The sequence below is a fragment of the Capricornis sumatraensis genome, chromosome 14 (genome assembly GCF_032405125.1).
Source record: "Capricornis sumatraensis isolate serow.1 chromosome 14, serow.2, whole genome shotgun sequence".
In the NCBI taxonomy this organism is placed as follows: Eukaryota; Metazoa; Chordata; class Mammalia; order Artiodactyla; family Bovidae; genus Capricornis; species Capricornis sumatraensis.
This window is the reverse complement of record NC_091082.1, coordinates 14,557,542-14,575,848: the sequence shown is the minus strand read 5'-3', so window position 1 is coordinate 14,575,848 and position 18,307 is coordinate 14,557,542. Positions and strand designations below refer to the sequence as shown.

The following is an 18,307-nucleotide window of genomic DNA, read 5'->3' as shown; positions in this document are numbered from 1 at the left end:
AAGAAACACAAGCTGGAATCAAGATTGCCGGGAGAGGAAGTGCGCTCAGCGGCCCCGCGGATCTGTATCTTGCTTCAACAGTGCTTGGACTGAACAGACCCAGGGACGCCCCTTGCTGCAGCCTCCGACCACCCTCCAACCTTTTTTCTAGTCGCAACCTCCGGAGTCAGCCACTCAGCTGTCCGCGATCACCGGGACCAGCCACCATTTTTTAACTCCTTATTATTACTGACCAATCATGAGCTCCCAGATTCATCAGAATTATTCTACCGAGGTGGAGGCCGCCATCAACCGCCTGGTTAACATGCAACTGCGGGCCTCCTACACCTACCTCTCTCTGGGCTTCCATTTCGACCGCGACGATGTGGCCCTGAAGGAGTGGGTCACTTTTTTCGCAAATTGGCCAAGGAGAAGCGCGAGGGTGCGGAGCGTCTCTTGAAACTGCAAAACCAGCGTGGCGGCTGCGCCCTCTTCCTGGATGTGCAGAAGCCATCTCAAGATGAGTGGGGTAAATCCCAGGATGCTATGGAAGCCGCACTTCTCGTAGAGAAGAACCTGAATCAAGCCCTGCTGGATCTGCATGGCCTGGCTTCTGCCCGCGGAGACCCCCACATCTGTGACTTCCTGGAGAACCACTTCCTAGATGAGGAAGTGAAACTCATCAAGAAGATGGGTGACCACCTGACCAACCTCTGCAGGCTGGCTGGTCCCCAGGCTGGGTTGGGCGAGTATCTCTTTGAAAGGTTTACCCTCAAGCACGACTAGGAGCTTCTGGAGACCAGTGGCCATTGAAGAACCCACCTAACATCAGGGCTGCCTGAAGCCCCTCTCTGCAGCCACTAGGCAGCTTTTTTAACACCCTGGAGCCCTCTCTCAAGCCTTGGACCAAATGGAAACAATAAAGCATTTTGCAGCAAAAAAAAAAAAAAAAGATTGCTGGGAGAAATATCAATCACCTCAGATATGCAGATGACACCACCCTTACGGCAGACAGTGAAGAGGAGCTAAAAAGCCTCTTGATGAAAGTGAAAGGGGAGAGTGAAAAAGTTGGTTTAAAGCTCAACATTCAGAAAACGAAGACCATGGCATCCAGTCCCACCACTTCATGGGAAATTGATGGGGAAACAGTGGAAACAGTGTCAGACTTTATTTTTGGGGCTCCAAAATCACTGCAGATGGTGACTGCAGCCGTGAAATTAAAAGACACTTACTCCTTGGAAGAAAAGTTATGACAACCTAGATAGCATATTCAAAGGCAGAGACATTACTTTGATGACTAAGGTCTGTCTGGTCAAGGCTATGGCTTTTCCTGTGGTAATGTATGGATGTGAGAGTTGGACTGTGAAGAAGGCTGAGTGCCGAAGAATTGATGCTTTTGAACTGTGGTGTTGGAGAAGACTCTTGAGAGTCCCTTGGACTGCAAGGAGATCCAACCAGTCCATTCTAAAGCAGACCAGTCCTGGGATTTCTTTGGAAGGAGTGATGCTGGAGCTGAAACTCCAGTACTTTGGCCACCTCATGTGAAGAGTTGACTCACTGGAAAAGACTCTGATTCTGGGAGGGATTGGGGGCAGGAGGAGAAGGGGATGACCGAGGATGAGATGGCTGGATGGCATCACGGACTCGATGGACATGAGTCTGAGTGAACTCTGGGAGATGGTGATGAACAGAGAGGCCTGGTGTGCTACGATTCATGGGGTCGCAAAGAGTCAGACACGTTGAGTGACTGAACTGAACTGAACTGATGGTGTTAAGAAGTAGCCTAATTTCATTTTTTTCCCCAGCAGCACTTATAGAAGAGACTCTCTTTACCCCATTGTATATTCTTGCTCCTTTTCAAACATAAGCTATCCATAGGTGTGTGGGTTTATTTATGGGCTTTCTGTCTTGTTCCATTGGTCTCTATTTCCGTTTTTCTGCTAGTACCATACTGTCTGGATGACTATAGCTTTGTAGTCAGTTCACAGTCAGGAAGGTTGATTCCTCTAGCTCTATTTTTCTTTCTCAAGATTGCTTTGGCTATTCAGGTCTTTCATGTTTCCCTGTGAATTGTGAGACTATTTGTTCTAGTTCTGTGAAAAACACCATTGGTGATTTGATACAGATGGCATTGAATCTGTAGATTATAATTGGTAGCATAGTCATTTTCACAATGTTGATTGTTCCGACCCCAGATAATGGAATAGCTCTCCATCTGTTTATGTTGTCTTTGATTTCTTTCCTCAGCGTCTTCTACTTTTCTGTATACAGCTCCTATTTCTCCTTAAGTAGGTTTATTCCTAGGCATTTTATTCTTTTTGTTGCAATGGTAAATAGGATTGATATCTTAAATTCTCTTTCTGATGTTTCATTGTTAGTACATAAGGATTCAAGTGATTTTTGTGTATTCATTTTGTATCCTGTCACTTTGCTAAGTTCACTGATCACCTCTTGTAATTTTCTGATAGTATCTTTTGGGTTTTCTATGCAGTATCATCTGTGTGCAAACAATGAGTGTTTTGCTTCTTCTTTTCCAATCTGGATTCCTTTTATTTCTTTTTCTCCTCTGCTGTAGCTAAGGCTTCCAAACAATGCTGACTAATAGTGGTGACAGTGGGTACCTTTGTCTTTTCCTTATCTTAGAGTGTATGCTTTCAGTTTTTCACCATCGAGAATAATGTCTGCTCTGTGTTTCTCATATATACCCTTTATTATGTTGAGGTAGCTTCCCTCTTCGCTCATTTTTTGAAGAGTATTTATGATAAATGGGTGTTGAAAATTTTCAGAAACATTTTTCTGTATTTATTTTGATTACCATATGAATTTATCTTGCAATTTGTTAATATGGTATATCACATTGATGGATTTGTGTATACTGAAGAATGCCTGCATCCCTGGGATAAACCCAGCTTGATGGTTGCTATCATGGTGTGCTGCTGCTGCTGCTGCTGCTGCTACGTCGCTTCAGTAGTCCAACTCTATGCGACCCCATAGATGGCAGCCCACCAGGCTACCTCATCCCTGGGATTCTCCAGGCAAGAGCACTGGAGTGGGTTGCCATGTCCTTCTCCAATGCATGAAAGTGAAAATGAAAGTGACTCAGTCATGTCCAACTCTTAGCGACCCCATGGACTGAAGCCCACCAGGGTCCTCCATCCATGAGATTTTCCGGGCAAGAGTATTGGAGTGGGGTGCCATTGCCTTCTCTTTATCATGGTGTACTATCTTTTTAATGTATTTTTGAATTCTGTTTGCTAGTGTTCTGTTGAGGATTTTTCCATTAATTTTCATCAGTGATATTGACCTGTAATTTTCTTTTTTGTGTTGTCTTTGTCTGGTTTTGGTATAAAGGTGATGATGGCCTTGTAGATTGAGTTTGGAAGTGCTCATTCCTCTGCAGTTTTTTGAAAGAGTTTTGTAAGAATGTTACTAGCTCTTCTCTAAATGTTTGAGAGAACTCACCTGTGAAATCATCAGGCCCTGTGCTTTAATTTTTGAGTTTTTTTTAATCAAATTTTCAATTTCAGTGCATGTAATTGGCTTGTTCACAATTTCTATTTCTTCCTGGTTCAGTCTTGGAAGATTGAAGTTTTCTCAGAATACATGCATTTCTTTCAGGTTGTCCATTTTATTGGCATATAGTTACTTATAATAGCTTTTTATGATCACTTATATTCTTGTATTTCTGTTGTGACCTCTCCTTTCTCATTCCTAATATTGTTGATTTTATTCCTCTCCCATTTTTTCTTGATGCGTTTGCCTAATTGTTTGTCAATTTTGTTTATCTTCTCAAAGAAGCAGCTTTTAGTTTTATTAGTCTTTACTATTGTTCCTTCCTTTCTTTTTCATTTATTTCTGCTGTAATCTTCAGGCTTTCTTTCCTTCTACTAACTTTGGGTTTGTTTTTTGCCCCTCTTCACCAAGTTGTTTTAGGTGTAAATTAGGTTGGCAATTTGATGTTTTCCTTGTTTCTTCCTATAAACTTCCCTTTTAGAACTGTTTTGCTGAATCCTATAGATTTTGAGTTATTGTGTTTTCATTATTATTTGCTTCAAGAATTTGTTGATTTCCCTTTTTAATTCAGGATCCAGTCTATTATGCGAAAGCATATTGTTTAATCTCCAAGTGTTTGTGTTTTTACCATTTCCCCTCTATTTGACATCTATTCTCATAGTATTGTGGTCAGAAAAGATGCTTCATATGATTTCAGTCTTTTAAAATTTACTGAAGCTTGATTTGTGACCCAAGGTATGGTCTATCCTGGAAAACATTCCATGCACACTTGAGAAGAAGGTGTATTCTTATGCATTTGGGTGGAAAGTTCTGAAGATATCAATTAGGTCCGTTTGGTCTAATGTTTCATGTATGGTTTATGTTTCCTTATTAAATTTCTGTTTTGATGATCTGTCCATTGTTAACATCCCTTACAATTATTGTGTGTTAACATCCCTTACCATTATTTTATTGCTGTCAATTTCCCCTTTTATGTGTGTTAGTTATTGCCTTATGCATTGAGATGCTTCTATGTTGGGTGCGTAAATGTATAGAATTATGTCTTCTTCTTGGATTGATCCCTTGATCATTATATAATGTCCCTTCTCTATTTCATATAATATTCTTTATTTTAAAGCCTGTTTTGTCAGAAATGAGAATTGTCACTTCAACTTCCTTTTGATTTCCATGTTCATGGAATGTTTTTCCATCCTTTTAATTTTGGTTTGTATGTGTCTCTAAGTCTGAAGTCTCTTGTAGACAGCATATATATGGGTCTTGTTTTGTATCCATTCAGTCAATCTGTGTCTTTTGGTTGGAGAGTTTAATCCATTTACATTTAAAGTAATTATTTACATATTACTATTAGCATTTTTCTATTACAATATAATATTATCCTATATGTTCCAATTAGCATTTTCTTAATTATTTTGTGTTTCTTGTAGGTCTTTCCTTTGTCTTATGCTTATAAGTCTCTTTAATATTTGTCATAAAAATGGTGTGGTGGTGCTAAATTCTCTTAACTTCTGCTTGTCTGTAAAGATTTTAACTTTTCCATCAATGTTGAATGAAATTCTTGCCAGGTAGAGTAATCTTGCTTGTAGATTTTTCCCTTGCAATACTTTCAATATATCCTGCCATTCCTTTCTGAATTGCAGAGTTTCTGCTGAAAGATCAGCTGTTAATTGAATGGCTTTTCCCTTGTGTGTTACTTGTTGCTTTGCCCTTATGCTTCTAATATTCTTTCTTTGTTTTTAATCTCTGTTGATTTGTATGTGTCTTGACGTGTTTCTCTTTGGGGTTATCATTTATTGGACTCTACTCTTGCCTGGAAAATTCCATGGATAGAGGAGCCTGGTGGGCTGCAGTCCGTGGGGTCGCTGACGGTCAGACACGACAGAGCGACTTCACTTTCACTTTTCACTTTCATGCATTGGAGAAGGAAATGGCAACCCACTCCATTGTTCTTGCCTGCAGAATCCCAGGGACGGGGGAGCCTGGTGGGCTGCCGTCTATGGGGTCACACAGAGTCGGACGTGACTGAAGTGACTTAGCAGTGTTTCTTGAACTTGATTGACTATTTCCTTTCCCATGATGGAAAAGTTTTCAACTATAATATATTCAAAAATGTTTTCAGTGACTCTCTTTTTCTCTTTTTCCTCTGGGACCCCTATAACAAATGGTGAGTTAAATCGTGTCCCAGAGGTCTCCAAAGCTCTCCTCAATTGTTTTCATTCTTTTTCCTTTATTCTGCTCACCAGCAACTATTCCACCATTTAGTCCTCCAGCTCAGTTTCACTTTTTTGCTTCAGTTAATCTATTATTGTTTCCTTCTAGAGAATTTTTTATTTCCATAATGGTGTTATTCATCTTTGTTGATTTATTCTTTATTTCTTCTATATCCTTGGTTATTGTGTTAATTTGTTGATTACGTCTTGGCATTTTATCCATTCTCTTTTCAAGGTTTTGGAACATGTTTCCTATAATTACTTTGAATTCTTTTTCAGGTATTTTGCCTATCCACTCCCCCCCCCTTTTTTTTTTTGGTCTTTTGTGCTTCTAGTTTGTTCCTTCATTTGAGTAATATTTTTCTGTCCTTTTTTTTTTTTTCTCATTATTGCATTTGATGTCTCCTTTTCTCAGGCTTTCAGGTCAAATTCCTTCTTCCTTTTGGTTTCTGCCCTTGGTGTGTAAAGTTGTGCCAGTGGTTTGTTTAGGCTTCTTTTGGGTGTGACTTTTGTTTTTACTCTGGTGAAAGGAGGTAAGTTTTTTTTTATTTTTTTTCCCTCTAATGGGCAGGACTTTATGAGGTGGCAATCTTGTTTGCTGATGACTGGGTTTGTGTTTTTATTTTGTTTGTTTTTTGGGTGAGGCATCCTAAACTGGGTTCTGCTCACAGTTGAGTGATGCCAGGTGTATACAGGCGGAGGCCTTTATGGGAGTTCTCACTAATAAATACTCCCTGGGGTTAGGAGTTTTATGGCAGTCTAGAGCCTTGTCAGTGCTCCCACTTCAAAGGCTCTGGGTCTGATCTCTGGCCAGGGAAGTGAGATTCCACAGGTGGTTTGTAATGGCACTAAAGGGGATTAAAACACAAACACACTAAAACAAGAAACAAAATGCAAACCCCAGACAAACAGCAAATACAAAATAAGGCACGTACTCACAAAAATAATGGGATATATACACATGTACACACAGAAAAAAAAAAAGGAAAAAAAAAAACAAAGCAGTGTAAATAAATAAATAAATAAATAAATAAATAAAAGAAGAAGAAGAAAGTAGAAGAGACTGATCCAGTGAGAAAATGAAAGCAAAAATTATATGAACTAGTTATTAACAAAACTGACTAAAACCATAAACTGGAAAACAAAAAAAAAGCCAGGTGACCACTGGGGAATAAAGCAACTAAAGCAAAACAGACTAATAAACATAGTGAGAAAAGGAAAAAAAGAAAGAAAGACTAGAAAAGAAAATTTCAATAGAGGTATATAAATAAGTTTATATATATTAAAGAATAACTTACAACAGGAAAAGAATAAGAAAAGCAAACAAAAGAATATATGTAGAAAATACTAATAATTTTTTGTAAACTTCAAAAATTAAAAACAGGAAAAAGTCCATAAAACATCAAAAACCAATGTAGAAGAAGTATTTAAAGGGAATTAAAAGTATGATTTAAAAAAAATTCTCAAAAGCATAAACAGCTTTAATAGTAGCATTAAAATCAACAACTAGAATAACAGAGAGGGGGAAATAAAAAGGTAAAAACCCAGTAGCAACTACGGAATAAGTTAAAATATAAGAATAATAAATATTTTTCTTGGATCAGCTGTCAGCATCCTTTTCCTCAATGTGAGTCACAGTCCACTTCACCTTCCTAGGATGCCTTCCACTTCTGGGCTCATCTCTGGACCTATTGTGGGGGCAGCTCAGAATCTAATCTGGTCCTACTCTTGCCTGTTCTTGCCCTGATGTCCACATCTGCCAGTGCTAGTGTTTTTTCCTTTTCAGGAACTCTAATAATCGTTTATATATTCCAAAAATACAAAGTCTGCCAACTTGATCATGCGGATTCAACCTTCAGCTTGTACCACTGGTGGGAATGTTTTGATTCTATCCCTTAGCTACCTGCCCCTGGATTTCACTTATGGTATTAGAGTATTTTCCTAGCTCTGGCATCTGGCTATCAGAGGGTCTCTTTGGCTGATCCTTCTCTGTTTCTTGGCCCCTTCAGCCGCTTACAGGGCACCCTACTTGGGGTCATTGTCTGTTGTTTATTTCATCAGGGACTTAAAGATCACCCTGGCTGGGGTCCTTCTGTGTTGCTTTGCACATCAGGTCCTTATAGGGCCACCCTCCCTGGGTTGATTCAGTTGTCTGGTGCTATGTTCAGAGAGAGGGGCTGCAGAGATCGCTCTATTGTCTGTGTGTGACTCAGCAGTATCACCCTTCCTCCAGGTTAGCTGGCATTCCTTCATAAGCAATCTTCTCCATCACGTCCCCTCACACGATCTCCCTTCAGTCAACAGCAGACCTTGCCCTGGGATTGTTTTCCAATCTCTATGTTCTAGCTCCAAGCTACAGCACTTTCTAGGGAACTTGAATCCTTGTCTGGGGTATGTATGGCTGTGGCAAGGATTGTCTGTGTGATCCTCATTCCATTCAGACTCTCACAGATCAGCTTGTTCACTCTCCAACAGCCTCAATGCTTCACCTGTTTTGCAAATATTTGCCCTCACATGCAGCTCTGTCCCTGCTTCAGTTCCCAACCCCAGCTGCAGATCCAGTTGTACTCATTCTCCTTTTTTTCGCCATCTTTCTTTTGTCCTGCTGACACACTGTGGTTGTGCTGCCCATGGACCATAAACATTGGATACATCAACTGCAGTGTTGAATGCATGGGTTTAGCCAGGAGATGTACATGTGAGATTATCACTCTGTAAATGATGAAATCAGATTGGAAAAGAATGTAGAATGAAAATAGAAGAGAGCTCAAGACTGAGTCCCGAACCTTCCAACACTGAGGTGTCTGACGGAAGAATACATGCCAAAGTGGATGGAAAGAAAGGAGGACCCAGAGAATTTAAGGGAAAACATGTCAGAATGAATGATTCATAGTTGTGGACAGAAGAAAGTGATAAATTGACTAACAGTAATTCCTGTGCAATCAGCCTGAAATGGTTCTATATTCAATTCCACCATTATCTAACTATATCTAAGAGCAACGACCTATTTGAAGTTTGTTCACACCTCTGAATCTGTACAATGATTTAATATTTACAAGTGTTCTAATATTTCAAAAGATCTTTTAGTTATTAAAATAAATTATTCATGTAAGCTTCTTGTCATAATGACTACCATACAGTTTATTCAAGGAAAGTGTAATCTAATTACATCAGAATAGTTACATTAATGAATATTTCTAATTCAGTTAATAAGTCAGGTTAAAAGACTTAAAATGTGGTGGATTTGGCTACATGGAGGCCAACAATAATTGTAACAGAGACAGATTGAGATAGAATAGATAGGGAAAAATCTACTTACAGCCTGCTAAATAACTTATTAGTAAGAAATGCAATACAGCATGAGGACATAACTCTTTCAAAAGGCTTGGTTGTGGCAGAGAACAAGAGGTTCAGGATATATTGCTTGGTGAATTATGTATTAATGGGAAAGATGAGAGTGTAATGAATGTTGAAGAGGATGAGCCAGAGAGGGAAGCAGGCAAGGACTGACCACAGGTTCCCTGTGAAGAAGGTGGGAGAGGAACCAGCAGTTTTGAGAAAGTCCTGGACTTGGTGACAACTGGATTCTTTGCAACTTCCTGTTGGGAGAAGGAAGGAAAATCGGTGTGTAAATACAGTGCTGGAGAGAAGCAGGTGCTGATGGTTCCTCTTCTCATTTCAGGAAGGAGACAAAGTCATGTGAGACTGAATGGTGCATGGGGGAAGGAGGAGAAGAAACACTGGCCAGTGTAGAAAAGATTGAGCACAGAGATTTCAGATAGACACACAGAGGGAGCTTGTTATAGGAATGGGCCAGGCTTGTTCAACAGTGTCCAGAGCCCAGGTAACTTCACTTTTCAGGCTGTAGGCAAGCACCTAATATGTGCCAGAAGTAGGCTAAGAGAAAGTTTTGAAAGATACAGTGGGGGGTCAGTGGTATGCCTTTCAAGAGCTTTCATGCCAGTATATATATTAAAAAAAAGATGAATTAAAATAAATAATGAACCAAAAAGTAAAAATATTTCTATTATATTGTTCCAGTAAGTGTGTTCTAAGAACAAAGGAATCCAAGTGCTTAGAAAGTAGGAGGGACTGCGGGTCAAGTTTACGTAGGAAAATGTCTATACAAAGAAAGCCTGAAAACCATTCATCAGCAGAGACACATGCCTTTGCAGCAGCTGAGGCAGCAAAGAAATTGGCTTATTTTAGAAAAGATCAGATGGTAAAGAATCCGCCTGCAATACAGGAGACTTGGGTTGATCCCTGGGTCAGGAAGATCTCTTGGGGAAGGGAATGGCATCCCACTGCAGTATTCTTGCCTCAAGAATTCCACAGACAGAGGAGTATGGTGGGCTATAGTCCATGGGATCAAAAAGAATCAGACATGCCTGAGAGATCACACTTTCCATTTCAAAATTTCTGAGCCACCTGACAGTACTATATCTACCTGCATTGCAGGAGACCTGGATTGGATCCCTGGGTCGGGAAGATTCCCTAGAGAAAGGAAAGGCTAACTACTGCAATATTCTCACCTGAAGAATTCCATGCAATTTTGGCGAGCTGCAGTCCATGGGATCACAAAGAGATAGACATAACTGAGCTACTAACAATTCTAAGTAAAGGCAAAGGCTTTTAAGATGATCATGTCCTTCTTACAGTCACTCTTTGTGAAGACAGCAGTTAGAAAACAGCCTAATAATCTTTTTTTTGTTAAAGCAGCATTTTACATAGTAGGATAAAATAGGAATTTTATGTAAGTTAAACACAAAATATGTAAACAAAGTCACATACCCTTAGAAGTATTGCTATGTGGAAGTTTGGACTAGAACTTTAGGAAAGGAATCCCAATGTTTGTCATCAAGAATAACCTCACAGCTAAGCTACAAACTCAACATTAAAACAAAGGCAGAAACAAATTTATTGATTTTTGGGGGAGGGAGCATTACTTTTAAAACTAGCTAGCTTATATATAATTTTATGATATAGTTTGAGGACTATTAGATAGTCCTTCTTTTGGGTGAGATTCTAATTCTTAAATTCCAGTTTTGAAGTTTATAAATTATTGAGCAATAGGAAGTTTCCAAATAAGAATAATGAAATTTTTGATAATATGTAGCAATCCCTGGTGGCTCAGATGTAAAGAAACTGCCTGCAATTAGGGAGACCTGGGCTTGATCCCTGGGTTAGGAAGATCCCCTAGAGAAAGGAATGAATTACTCCCTTCAGTATTCTTGCCTGGAGAATTCCACGGACAGAGGAGCCTGGCCAGCTATACTCCATGGGGTCACAAAGGCTCAGAAACAAGTGAACGACTAATCCACACACAGCAATGTCACAAATTTCATAAATTTTACACATTTTCAATGATAAGTTTACACACTTTTAAAATGAATCAGAAAATTAAACATATATTAATAGTTAATCTCATTTATAGGTACAATAAGATTGGATGTTTGTGTTGTCATATACATAATCAAGACACCTAGAATAAGCCTATATGACCTTGAACATGTTTAATCATTTTGTTTCATGTTTCAGTTTGATTTCTACACTTGTAGGTAAAATTAAGTGATTTTTAAGGTATCTGTAACTCAAATACAAGAGAAATGTCTCACTTGTGTGTTCTAATTTTCCAGTTATTTTTTTAATAATACCATTTTTTCATTTGTATTCAATTTTAAAATTGTTTCTTTCTTTTTATTCTGAGAGAATATTTATACATTTTGAGACCAAATAGTAGCATTATATTTTATAAATGTCAGTGATAAAATCAGATCCAGTATTAACAAGTTGACTTTACAAATAAATTATCAGGCATATACTTTGCTGCTCAATACCTTAGTATTTCTCAAAATCCCAGATGAGTGCAGAGGGTGTATAAAACCTAACATGTAATGTTTTTCAAGAAAGAACATTAATGTGCATTAATGTGCACTTTCTGTGTATGCAGTACACAGCACCACATTTTATGTGACACAAATATTTATTTTGCAATGATTAAATATTGTCACTCAATTATTTATCTTTTTCAATAGAAAGAGAATGCAATGTTCCCGAAATGGATACATACTTAAATGTTTATCCCAGGAGAGAAACATTTAAAGTCGGAGATGTGCTAAATCCTCCTGCAGTCAAGATCGGATTATGAGTGGAGCAGATTCAGTTCAGTGCTAGCTACCACTTTGGATGGTCCCCTAAACTTCCATCGTGTAAAAGTAAATATTTATTTGACAGCTGTTGGAGCAAGATTTGGGATTTCAGATATCAACCTTTTTGTTTCCCTCCCTTAATTTTCTGTCCACTTTCAGTGCATCTATAGTCTAATGCATTAAGGCAGAGATATACCCACCAAGGTGGAGAAAGAAATGGCAACGCACTCCAATATTCTTGCCTGGATAATCCTGGGGACAGAGAAGCCGGGTGGGCTGCTGTCTACAGAGCTGCACAGAGTGACATGACTGAGGAGACTTAGCAGCAGCATACCCACCAAGGACATGTGCTGGGTAGTAAATAAGTCAGTTTTCATTCTTTAAGAAATTAACCTCCAGGTGGTCCTTGAAATATGTGGTGGAGAATCCACAGAAATGCATGAGAAATCTGACACTGGCAGCATTTCTTCTTAGTTTTCCTTTTTCCTGCAATTCCACCAGTAATATTGGAGAGTTTATATACTGTGGGCTTTACATCTAATGTCCACAAGTATGTCTAAAGAGTATTCAAGTAACTTAAAGTCATATGGATAATTCAGTCACATGTATCAAATCATATGACTCAAAGTTAAACTGTTCAAATGCTTTTCTCAAATGATTTTTTTTTTCAAAAAGTTTTCATAGTGTTTCTGTGGAATAAAAGTATTGATATAATTTATACACCCAGATTGAGTATCTGGTTTGCATATTTATTTAGCATGTCTGGATAATGAACATGCTTTCTGAGCATACATAGACTTCAATATGCTAGCTCAAGAAGAGTAACAGAATTAGTAAACAAGAGTTTGCTGTAAACACTATTCTTTTCTCATTGTTTCAGAATACTAAAATAAATTATATAACAAATAAAAGATCATTTAGCGAAATAAATTTCTGCATTAGTGGGATTTTTCAGTTATAAGACAGACAATGTAACCATAAGTTATGCAATATTTCTACAGTAGGGAAAGTAAAAGCGTGTGCTCCACCTCCTCAACTTCTCAATGGGAAAGGGAAAGAAATACACAAAGAAGAATATGCACATAATGAGGTCGTGGAATGTGCTTGCAACCCCAGATTTCTTAAGAAGGGTTCTCATAAAATTCAGTGTGTTGATGGAGAATGGACAGCTTTACCTGTGTGTATTGGTAATGTATTAAAAATAGTAATATTTAAAGATAAATCATTACTCTTATTTATATTCATATACACATTTAAATAATATTTTAAAGATGAACATATTTTTGTGGATTTTCAGAGGAGGAGTGTACCTGTGGAAATATACCTGACCTTGATCACAGCAATATCAAGCCTTCTGTCCCTCCCTATCACCATGGAGACTCGGTAGAGTTCAGTTGCAGAGAAGCATTTACAATGATTGGACCCAGATTTATCACGTGTATTAGTGGAGAGTGGACCCAGCCTCCTCAGTGCATTGGTCAGAATACACATCTCAAATTGACCTTTAGTATTTGCAGCCATTCTGTTGAAAGTTAGGGTTATCCTTGAAAATGTCATATCTTAAATTACAAGGATACCGAATAGTTGATTTTTATAATCCAATATGTGTCTAAAGAGGAAAAATATAAACTAGCAATATAATTTTATGCATCTTTCTGTCCTGATATTAACATTGTTTATCTTGACAAGTGTGAAGCTAAATCTTACTGATAGATACTCATGTGATTAAAATGGGAGTATTAGTTACCAGGAAAATACAACATTCATTGCAGAAATGCCGTTTTTGCTTTTATATGATACTCTTTCTTTTAGAACATTTGAAATCAGGAATTATAGTTGAGGAAAACACCTATTTGTTACATTTCTGTAAGAGTCTTGCCTCGCTCAAGCTTCTAACAATGATTATTTCTCTGTTTCAAATTCTGCAAAGAGAAGTTACTGTGCTGGGGAGGGTGGGCTCAAGCCCTCCCTGTTAGTAGGTAACTCTGTCATGGAAGGCACTTGCGGTGGGGCCAGGAACCTGCCCTGACACATTTCCCGGTAAGAGACTCATCCTGACTTTTGGATGACAAAGTCTTTGATTACTAACTAGGAGAATCAATGTTAGCTGCCTTCTTTCATTTTCTCTTGGAATAGAATTTTTCCTGGAATTTTCCTGGGCTCTGCATTCAAAGAGAGCCCTGGATGTCCAGGTCTATTAACTCATTATATTTCTAGTTATTAATTATTCCAAGAAGAAGTTAGGGCTTTGACTCAGGCCCTGAGTGAGGCCTGAGTTTTCTTTGCTGACAGTATGTTGAAAGACCCACACTCAAAAGACCAGTTGACAGATAGGAGACATTCAGTAGGAGTTTATTTAGTTACATAGTAATTTTTTTGCTTATTAATCCCTGCATTTTTATGAACACATTCCTGTCCTAGGTATTGCCAGTTCTTCAAGACCAAACCCCACCTTTGTCCTCTTCTATCTCCTCAAATGACCTCACCTCATTTAACTTTGATTCTACCTAATGCCAAAATGTTTGATTCAATTATTACTCTTCTGACCTCAGAGTTTTCCTTGCAAAGGTTAATCCTCTACCTGTACTCAGTTTAATTTAGTCCCCCTTGGCTATAATAGACTTTATTCCAGTTTTCTTCTCTCAAGGTTTATTGTGTAACTCTGTCTAATCTAGTTGGTCATTCTTCCTAATATGCTTATTTTCTCCTCATAAAATAAGTCTGCTTTCCTTCCAGAAACCAGTCCATCATAGAATGAGGCCCTCAGCCACTATTTCTCCTTTTGAGTATACATCTTCCTTTGGCCACCATTCCTTGAAGAATACTACTGGTTCTATGTCCCTCTACACCCTGAACAAATCTTAAAAACAAGGCTAATTCTCAAGCCTCTAGTGTGTTTTCAATTCAGCTTGTTGTTTTATTTTTCAGAGTTTCATTTTGAAATAATCACTTTTCTTTGACTACCTACTTGACTTTTCCTTATTTTATTCATTTCACTTAACCTTTATCATCAACAAATCATTAACATATACTGCCAAAGACCTATATGAATATTTTGTCAAATTCAAAAAGAACTTCCACATACACTGAATTTATGAAATAGGTATATATATATATAAAGCTTTTTTAGTCCATATTTAACTTATCCTAGAGCTAGAAAAAAATTGTTATCATGGCTTTATATTGGATTATAGAATGATCTGATACATAACATAGTGGCACAAAGACTCTAAGTGTATATACAAGATAGGTTGTAACTTTAAGTACTCATCTTCTTATGTCAAGTATTTGTTTATTTTCGGTGTCAGGTAAAAGATTTGCTTAAAAGTTAAGATTCTATACAAAACACCTTGGATGTAGTTTTCTTATTATGTTTCATTACATTTCTTGAAAAATATATATAAAGTAGCAACTTGGTATGCTTTGTACACAGAAAATTGTTTTCACTTTATTGTTTTAAGATTGTGAATTAAAAATAATGCAGAGATGCTTAAGGTCAACAAGCAAATCATATGAACATCTGCACAAATTTCAAGTTTGTGACCAGATTTATTCATGTGATACCTATTCACTATGTAGATCATCAAAAAGTATTCCAGTCAAAAAGGCAGAGGTATTTTCTCTGAAATTTCAAAAACTGGACGCAAGACTCAGGCTTATGTATAATTTTTCATCTCATGTAATTTGATCAGCAAGAACTTGGCTGGTGGAATTTGTAGGCATTTTATAGCAACAGATGAACTTAAGAAGGTTAAAGGGTCAACATTATTTCCACCTGAGGGAAAACCAGCACATATGATTGAATATGACCATAGCACCAACGAAAGTTACCAATGTCAAGGAAAATCAGAACACAAACACTCAATCTGTATAAATGGAGAATGGGATCCTAAAGTAGACTGCAAAGAAGGTAATCTCTTGTCCATAATGTTTTTAAAAATGTATTCTATATCTCTCTAACTTGTAAAAGTAGTATCTTTGTCTATGTCAAGGAAATTTAGCTATTTACTATTCCAAATATTTTCCATCTGCAAGATAATTTAGAAGCTAATCAAAATACTGTGTCTAAATATTAATTGTATAATGTGCCTTAATCACCTATGTGACAAACCACTCAGAGACTTTGTGACTTTAAATTAACATCTGGGCATTAGGTGTACTCATTTCTACTGGAAAGCCATTGCTTTTGATTTTGTGTATTACTCATAAATGTACTTATGCTTATGCTGAACTATTATGCATTTATCGATGTATTTATATGTATCAATCTATGTATCTATTTATATATATTTATGTATCTATCTAGTCATCAAGTTCTCTATTTGTTTAGTTCAGTTCAGTTCAGTTCAGTTCAGTCCCTCAGTCGTGTCTGACTCTTGTGACCCCATGAATTGCAGCACGCCAGGCCTCCCTGTCCATCATCAACTCCCGGAGTTCATTCAGACTCACGTCCATCGAGTCTGTGATGCTATCCAGCCATCTCATCCTCTGTCGTCCCCTTCTCCTCCTGCCCCCAATCCCTCCCAGCATCAGAGTCTTTTCCAATGAGTCAACTCTTCGCATGAGGTGGCCAAAGTATTGGAGTTTCAGCTTTACCATCATTCCTTCCAAAGAAATCCCCGGGCTGATCTCCTTCAGAATGGACTGGTTGGATCTCCTTGCAGTCCAAGGGACTCTCAAGAGTCTTCTTCAACACCACAGTTTGAAAGCATCAATTCTTCGGCGCTCAGCCTTCTTCACAGTCCAACTCTCACATCCATACATGACTACTGGAAAAACCATAGCCTTGACTAGATGGACCTTAGTCAGCAAAGTAATATCTCTGCTTTTGATATGCTATCTAGGTTGGTCATAACTTTTCTTCCAAGGAGTAAGCGTCTTTTAATTTCATGGCTGCAGTCACCATCTGCAGTGATAACTATCTTGAAAAGTCTTGGGATCGCATGTACACCCGTGGTGGATTCATGTCTATGTATGGCAAAACCAATACAGTATTGTAAAGTAAAATAAAGTAAAAATAAAAATTAAAAAAAAAAGAAAAACAAAACAAAACAAAAAAAAGTCTTGAGTCATGTTTACACAATGAATTCCAATAGAATAGGTTCATTTCAATATTCCACTTTTCATATCTGTGTTTCTCTTATCCAACTCTATGACATCTTGACTCCCTATCCTCAATAGGTTTACCAATTTCTACAAGACTAGAATATCTAGAAAGAAGCTTCAAATCAATTGAAAACCAGATCTACTGTCTAATATGCAACCTCATAATTCATCCTTTTATAAAGATCCCCATATAAAAATCATACAACAATAAAGCTGTATTAATAGGGAATAAATTATTTAGAAAAGCATAACTATTTGGGGATTAAACAACAAGCTTCTAAGTAACTGCCATACCGATACATAATGTACATTGTATATTATGGGCTTCCCTGGCAATTGAACTGGTAAAGAATCTGCCTGCCATGCAGGAGACCCCAGTTCAATTTCTAGATCAGGAATATCCCCTAGAGAAGAGTTAGGCTGCCCACTCCAGGATTCTTGAGTTTCCCTGGTAGATCAGTCTACAATCTGCTTGCAGTGGCGGGGGTGGGGGTGGGGGGGGGGGACCTGGGTTCAATCCCTGTGTTACGAAGATCCCATGGAGGCAACCCACTCCAGTATTTTTGACTGGAGAAGCCCCAAGGACAGAGGAGCCTGGCAGGTTGCAGACCATGGGATCACAAAGAGTGGGACATGACCGAGTGGCTAAGCACAGCATTGTATATTAATCATTATATATTTATGATTGCTTTGTTCTTGTGAATTAACTTTTTTATAATTATAAAATATTTTTTAATTTTTGTCATGCACCTTGTGTGGAAATCTATATTAGCTTATTAAATATAGTTAAATTAAAACAATTTATTATTTCATATGATGAAGGACTTCCCAAAAAATTTCAAGGAATTCATGTTTATAAATTATTCTAAATTAATAGCAAATAAGAAATTAAAAGAGCTTGCTACACAACTGCATCTTTAAGGAAACGAGTAACATTTACAGATAGTGAAGTACATATGTTCTACAGTTTCTTCTAGAAACTATAATTTTATGTGAGTATATTTAAGTATGTTATCTGTCTCATGTTAACCTTTGAGGATTGCATAAAGTAGGAGTTAATTTTTTATGTGTGGATTGTCAATTATTTTAAGAATATGTGTGGAAAAGCCATTGAAGTGAAAAATCAGTAAATTATGAAAGTGTTGATTTATTTCTGAACTCTCTATTTAGTCATTTAACTATCTTCACTGCTGCCAAATTACCTTTGTAACTAGCTTTTTCATGGCGGTGCTTCCCTGGTGGCTCAGAGGTTAAAGCGTCTGCCTTCAATGCGGGAGACCCGGGTTCGATCCCTGGGTCGGGAAGATCCCCTGGAGAAGGAAATGGCAATCCACTCTAGTATTCTTGCCTGGA

At 37.8% G+C, this 18,307-nt stretch overlaps 1 pseudogene; it reads left to right on the top strand.

Moving 5' to 3' along the window:
* The first annotated feature begins 238 nt into the window (after positions 1 to 238).
* LOC138090143 (ferritin light chain pseudogene) lies at positions 239 to 813 on the top strand (annotated as a pseudogene).
* Positions 814 to 18,307: the final 17,494 nt, after the last annotated feature.